The sequence below is a fragment of the Tenrec ecaudatus genome, chromosome 11, assembly GCF_050624435.1.
Source record: "Tenrec ecaudatus isolate mTenEca1 chromosome 11, mTenEca1.hap1, whole genome shotgun sequence".
Taxonomy (NCBI): Eukaryota; Metazoa; Chordata; class Mammalia; order Afrosoricida; family Tenrecidae; genus Tenrec; species Tenrec ecaudatus.
In genome coordinates this window covers 75540803-75547313 of record NC_134540.1, presented here as the reverse complement: position 1 = coordinate 75547313, position 6511 = coordinate 75540803, and the positions used below count along the sequence as shown (strand labels likewise).

General features: G+C 39.1%; 1 non-coding gene across 1 annotated transcript; it reads left to right on the top strand.

Moving 5' to 3' along the window:
* The first annotated feature begins 5277 nt into the window (after nucleotides 1-5277).
* Nucleotides 5278-5427, top strand: LOC142461984 (small nucleolar RNA SNORA57). Its single transcript, XR_012787139.1, has one exon. It is a non-coding gene; the product is annotated as a small nucleolar RNA SNORA57 (small nucleolar RNA).
* The last annotated feature ends 1084 nt before the right edge of the window (nucleotides 5428-6511 follow it).

The window sequence follows — 6511 nt, the reverse complement described above, 5'->3', positions numbered from 1 at the left end:
CCCTTCTTTCTGGCTGCTTTCAACACTCTGCCTTTGTTCCTGCTTTCGACATTTGCATTTGAAACACCACATCATATTTCCCCAGAAGGACTGTGTCTCTCAGTGGATGGATGGATGAATGGCTGTGATAAAATGAGTTAAAAAAAAAAATAAGGACTGTGTCTCTTTTAGTTGATCCTGCTCAGAGTTTAGCGTATCTTGAATGTCTAGAATTGTTTTAAATCAAATTTAGAACAATATTGACCATTATATCTCAAAATACCCTCTCTACGCCTTTCCCTTTATCCTCTGGCATACACGTTGGTATCTCACAGGTCTCTTAGACTGTGTTAAATTTTCTACATTTAGTTCTCTTTCAGCTCATCAGACTGGATAATATCAATTGCTTTTTTTTTTCAAATTCAGTGATTCTTTCTGTTGTCTGATCAAATCTGCTTTTGAACCCCTCTAATGGACACTTAATTTCAGTTATTATATGTTTCAGTTCCAGAATTTCTATTTTGTTCCCTTTCATAATTCTCTTGGTTGATATGCTGTTTGCAAGGCATTAGTCTACTGATTTCCTTCATTTATTTGCCCATAAGTTCTTTAGTCCTTTTAGCATATTTAAGATGATTAATTTAAAATTATTATCTGGTGAGTTAGGTTGGATTTTCTAGAGAAACACAACCAGTGATATTCATATATGTGTGATAATGAAATGTGTATCAAGAAAGAAATTTAAATCACGAAAACTGCCCACACAACTGCCAAGTAACAGGCTCAGTCCAGTTAAGACCATGGGTCAGACGCCTTTCCTGACATTTATAGCTGCTGGCGTGGGGGAACCAGGAAGGCAGAAGACAAACCAGGAGGTAGAAAGATCACCGGCTCGTGGAAGTAGTCAAGTGGATCCAAAGTGAGCAACATAGCCAACCACCAACAGCTCCCAGGGTTGGCAGGCCCATAGAAGGCCACTAGCCCAAAGCCCAAGCAACCAGATGTAGGATACCGGACAGCAGGAAGAAGAATAAGAGACAGGGGAATCTGCAGCATCTCTTTTATTTCAAGTAGACCACACTCCCCAAGGAGAAATTGCCCGGCTGCAACCTGAATAAGGGGTTGCCATGCTACACAGGGAATCCTGGAGTTGTTTACATAATGTTAGTTCCAAACTAATGCGGCCTGACCCAGCCAAATTGACACAAAATCTATCACCTAGTAAATCAATTGCCTGGGATTCCTAAGAGATGATTTCTACTTTTCTTCCACCTCTTCCCCTTTTTCTTTCTCTTCCTCCTGCTCCTCCTTCTCCTCTTCCTTCTTCGTCTTCTTCCTTTTCTTTTTCTTCTTTCATATGCCCACTAAAATCTCACTGGATAAATAGAATACAATAATGTGGCTACCCTGGAAATAAAAGTCTCTCTAGGGCTTGTTGCTTTTGCTTCTTATAGTTTGATTTTGTTGGTTTCATGGCATTGCTAAACTAGTTTTGTAATGTCTGCTAAAATTTTTGCCCAGTCTGTGTGTTCTCTTTTTACTCTTTCATGAAAGTCCCATCTATTTTCTGTCTTCTGCTTGTGCATGTTTTCCATTATGTTTGACAGTGTGCTTATATCATGTATTCGGACCCCTGAGGCTGTCTGTAATATTTCACTGATCATTTTTATGGTTCTAGTATTTACATTTATGTCTTCAATACATCTTGACCTCATTTTGTATATAGAGTGAGGTGTAGATTCTGAGGAATTCTTCCGCAAATGGAAATTCAATTTGCTAGCACCATTTGTTCCTCTCCCTTTTGTCTGTAGGTGAATGGATTTATTTCTGATGTCTCTATTCTGCTCCTATCTCTTGTTGTACACGTTCCAGGCTGCTTTGACTACCATAGCTGTGCAGTGGATCTTAGACTGGGAAGGGAAAGCCTTTCCACTGAGTTCCTCAGTAATGCTTTGCTTGTCCTGGGCCTCTTTCCTTTTCATATGAAGTTGGTGATTGATTTTTCCATCCCTTTAAAGAGTGATGGTGGGATCTGAATTGGAACTGCATTATATGTACAGATCACTTTTGGTAATATCGACATGTTCACAATGTGAACTCTTCCTATCCATGAACATTTATATGGATTATTTGGTTTCTTCTGATAATATTTTGTGGTTTTCTTTGTTCAAGTCTTTTATATCTCTGGTTAGATTTATTTCTAAGTATCTCATCTTTTGAATGGCTATTGCAAACGGCATTGTTTTCTTGATTTCCCCACCCCCACCCCCTGAACTCCCTTCATGACTCTACAGGAATCTATTTTATTTTTGTGTGCTCATCTTGTACCCTGTCACATTGCTAAATCTTGCTAAATTATTGAGTTCCAACAATTTTCTAGTGGAATCTTTAGGGTTTTTTTATGTATAGAATCATATCATCTGCAACTAGAGAGAACTGTAATTCTTTGTCAATTTGGATGCTTTTGATTTATTGTTGTTGTCTAACGGTTCTAGCTAAAACTTACAGTACGATATTGAATAAGAATGGTGATAAAGATCATCCTATTCTCAATCCTGGTCACAAGTGGAGTGTTTTCAATTTCTCCCATCAAGTGAAATATTGGCTGTTGGTTTTGGACACATGCCCTTTATTGTGTTGAGCAGTTTACCTTCTATTCCCATTTTGTTGGATAGTTTTATCAGAATGAGTGTTGGATCTTGTCATATGCCTTTTCTGCATCAATTGATATAGCTATATCGTTTTTCCTTTATTTTATTTATATATTGGATTACATTGGCTGCTTTTCTAACATTGAGCCTTTCTTGCTTACCTTGGTCATGATGGGTTTCTTGTTGTGTTGCTGTTGTTTGGTGGGGGGATATTTTGTTGACTTCTATTAGTTAGAATTTGATTGAGAATTTTTGCATCTATTTTCATAAGGAATATTGGTCTATACTTTTCTATTCCGGTGATGCCTTTGCCTGGTCTGGATATCAGGGCTATGCTTGCTGTGCGTTGTCTATAATCTGGAATCGTTTGAGTAGAATTGGTGTCAGCTCTTCTCTAAAGGTTCAGTAGAATTCCCTGGTGAAATTGTCTGGCTCTGGACTTTGTTGTTGTTGTTGGGAGTTTGTTAACAGCCAGATCCGTTTCTTCTTTTATCATGATGTGTTCCAGGGAGTTTCCATTGGATACTTTTTCAGAAGTATGTCGTTAAGGATACAATGCCAAAAGTATTTTGCTGAAAAGACTAATCATATAGACAAACACCTAGTGAGACAGATAAAAGCAAAACAACAAAAATATACAAGAGTAGACTTAAAGATTCAGGAATCATGGGTATAGAGACATGTGAGACTACTGTAAAAGAATACTGCTTGTAACCCAAAGGCAAAACACTTGAAAATTGATGATTTCCTTGCAAAACAAATGATCAAAATTAGAACAAGAAGTGAAAATCCTGATTAAAGCAATTACCACAGATGAGCCTTAAAAAGTATCTAAAAATATACCAGTGGAAGGGACACCAGGGACCAGATGGCTTCCCAACATCATTCCAGCTATCTGTCAATTCCAGTGTCATTAACCGATTCCAAATGATAGAAATACATGTGACTATACCTCGCTTCATTTTAGAAAAAGAGTGTAGGATTGGCATAACATGTTTTAACAATAATCATTTACACTGTGTTAGGCCAGGTTGACTAGAGAAACAAATTCATTGACCCGCATGTGTAAGAAAGAACTTTATATCAAGAAGGTTTATCTATCAGGCAAGCATCCCAGCCCATTCCAACTCAAGTCCATACATTCAAAACTAGCCCACAAGTCCCTCTTCAGACTCACGCAGTTACAAGGAATGATGCAGATGTAGGAACATCACAGGCTGGTGTATGCAAAGTATTGTGGATCCGATGGTGGTGGACTTATCTCCAGGGCTCTGGCCACCATCAAGGTCAACCGGTAGGAAAGTGAAGGCAGAGAAAGAAGGGGAGATTCCTAAGGCCCTCCTATGGGAAGGCCATGCCCACAAGGAGGTACCATCAGTCTGTAACCTGATTGACAGGCTAGAATCCACCCTTACACTTTTATAAATCAGGTTGACATGAAATTATGTAATGCCCACGCACACTAACTTACCTCCATCAACTCATGGTGACCCTAAATAGATTTGCTACGGCTGTATATCTTTACAGGAGCAGATAACCTCAATGTTCTCCCTCAGGGTAGCTGGTGGTTTTGAACCTCTGACCTTGCCACAGTACCACTTGGGCTTCTTTTAACAATACTATCAATAAATATATACAAATATATTTTTAAATAGGCCAATATCTCTTATCATTATAGGAAGAAACATTTAAATGTAATATTCAAAATAGTATATACATTATTAATGGAGGTAAGGGTTAGTATAATTGCTTGTTGCCTGTAATAAAGCTAGATCCCCTGTCTCACAATTTACACAAAAATAAACTCCGCATGGATTCATATCCTAAGTACGGGGGGTACCCCTCCCCCCAAAAAACTCTGCTGGCCACAGCTTTCATTGTATACATTTTTCCCACAGGGCGAGTATCGAGCAACTCACTCTGAGTTAGTGCACCCAGTGCATCACCTGGGAAGTTTCTCTTGGGTCACGGTGAATTTCTTCATAAGAGCAGTTTTGCTTGAACCTCATTTTTTGTGATGACCAATTTAAAAGAACAGTGGGCGGCTGTGAAATTTTTTTCCTCCTCAGGAAAAATGTTGCAGAAACCGTTGTGATGTTGAACACAGCTTACAAGGACAGCACCATGAGAGAAACTCAAGTGTATGAGTGCTTTGCTCATTTCACAAAAGGCAAAATGTCAATTAATAACAAACTTCATTCTGGACGTCTGTCAACCTCCCAAATGGGCAAAAACGTCAACTTGTAGTGCATTCCACCAGGTCAAATGATTTCTATTTAGAAGTTCTGAAAAGAATGCATAACAATATGTAACAAAAAAAGTCCTGATTTGTGGCAGACGGGGGACTGGTTTTGCCACCATGACAGTGCACTGCTCATGCTGCAAAAACAGCATGCCTCTCTCGCCCCACACACCTGACTCGCTTGACCTTGCTGCGTGCAATTTCTTTTTGTTTCTTCAAATGAAGAGGGACATGAAAGGACAGAGGTTTAAGAATGTAGAAGAGGTGAAGAAAAAATTGAGGGAGGTGCTTGGAAAAATGTTTCCAAGAATGAAATCACAGATTTGTCCAATGTATTAAGTATAATGGAGAGTACTTTGAAGGTGATACGGTTGTTTTGTAAAAAAACAAAACAAAACAAAAAAACCTCCTTTTCTTGGAGAGGGCCTTTGCGTGCAGACTCGGTCCCCGTTATGTACGGAGGCGGAGGGAGCGGACTCCGGTCCCCTCGGCGTCATGTCTTCTGTGCCGGTGGCTGCCCATCTGCTGGTTCTATGCTCAAGCGCCGGGACAAGGGGGAAAAAATTAAATACATAGTTTGGGGGAAAAAAATCCATTTTGGAGGGAGAGGGGTATACCACCTGTATAATAAATAAGATGAAACAACACAAGGCCAACAGGAAAAAAAAACCCTTAGGAGATTCAGGGTACATTCTAAGAGGTTGGGAGGTTGGCAAACCCCCCTTAAATCAGAACACGTCCTGAGCTGGCAACATGAGGCCAAGAGATGACAGACCATCTAACCATAGGCCTGGGCTCTCACTAATCCTCCTGCTTTGTGATTGGGCTCTTGGCTCATACAAATATGTGCAGTCATTTATTTCTACAAGGTGTTGGATAAAATCTATCTTCACTCCTTTTAAATGAGTTGGAGAAATGTAACCCTGATGGCTTTACCCTGAGTTGGATTTCTATCCCTTCACAGTGAGGACGGGCTTTCTGCTGCATGTTACAGGGCTCGATCCTTGGCTCTGTACACTTCTACACAGCCTGGTTTCATAGTCTGCCACACACTCCAGCAACATATTTATTTCTCAGACATGCATGTGACACAAAAAGATAATGAGTCTGTTGAAGGATGGGCTCAGACACTAGATATATTTAAATAAATTAGGTTTATGGGCCTCAATGAATTTAACAGGATGGAATTTATCAAGTCTCATATTTCAAATTAAAGAGACAAATAAAAAACTCCCTCTTGTGTCTCTATTGACAGTCATAAAATGTTTATGAATATAATCTCACAGTTGGACATTTCTTTAACAAAATTTCAATGCCCAAATACTGTTTATACTTGAGTATAAGCAACCCGCCTATCATTCAAGGCACCTAATTTTACCACAAAAACTGCATTAAAAATGTGCTGGAAAACTCAGCTTGTACATGAGTATATACAGTAATGTACATATATGACAAACCTATCATTTATTTAATTATTAAGCTATTTTCCTATAGAATATGAAATAAAATTATACTTCTATGAGAAAACCGTGGGTCATGTGTTGTTTTCTTGCAATTAAAATTTATAATGGCAATTCTTATTCCCTCCACTTGTTTTTGTGCCGGGTGGGCAAGACCAGCTTGAAGGCAGCTGATGTGA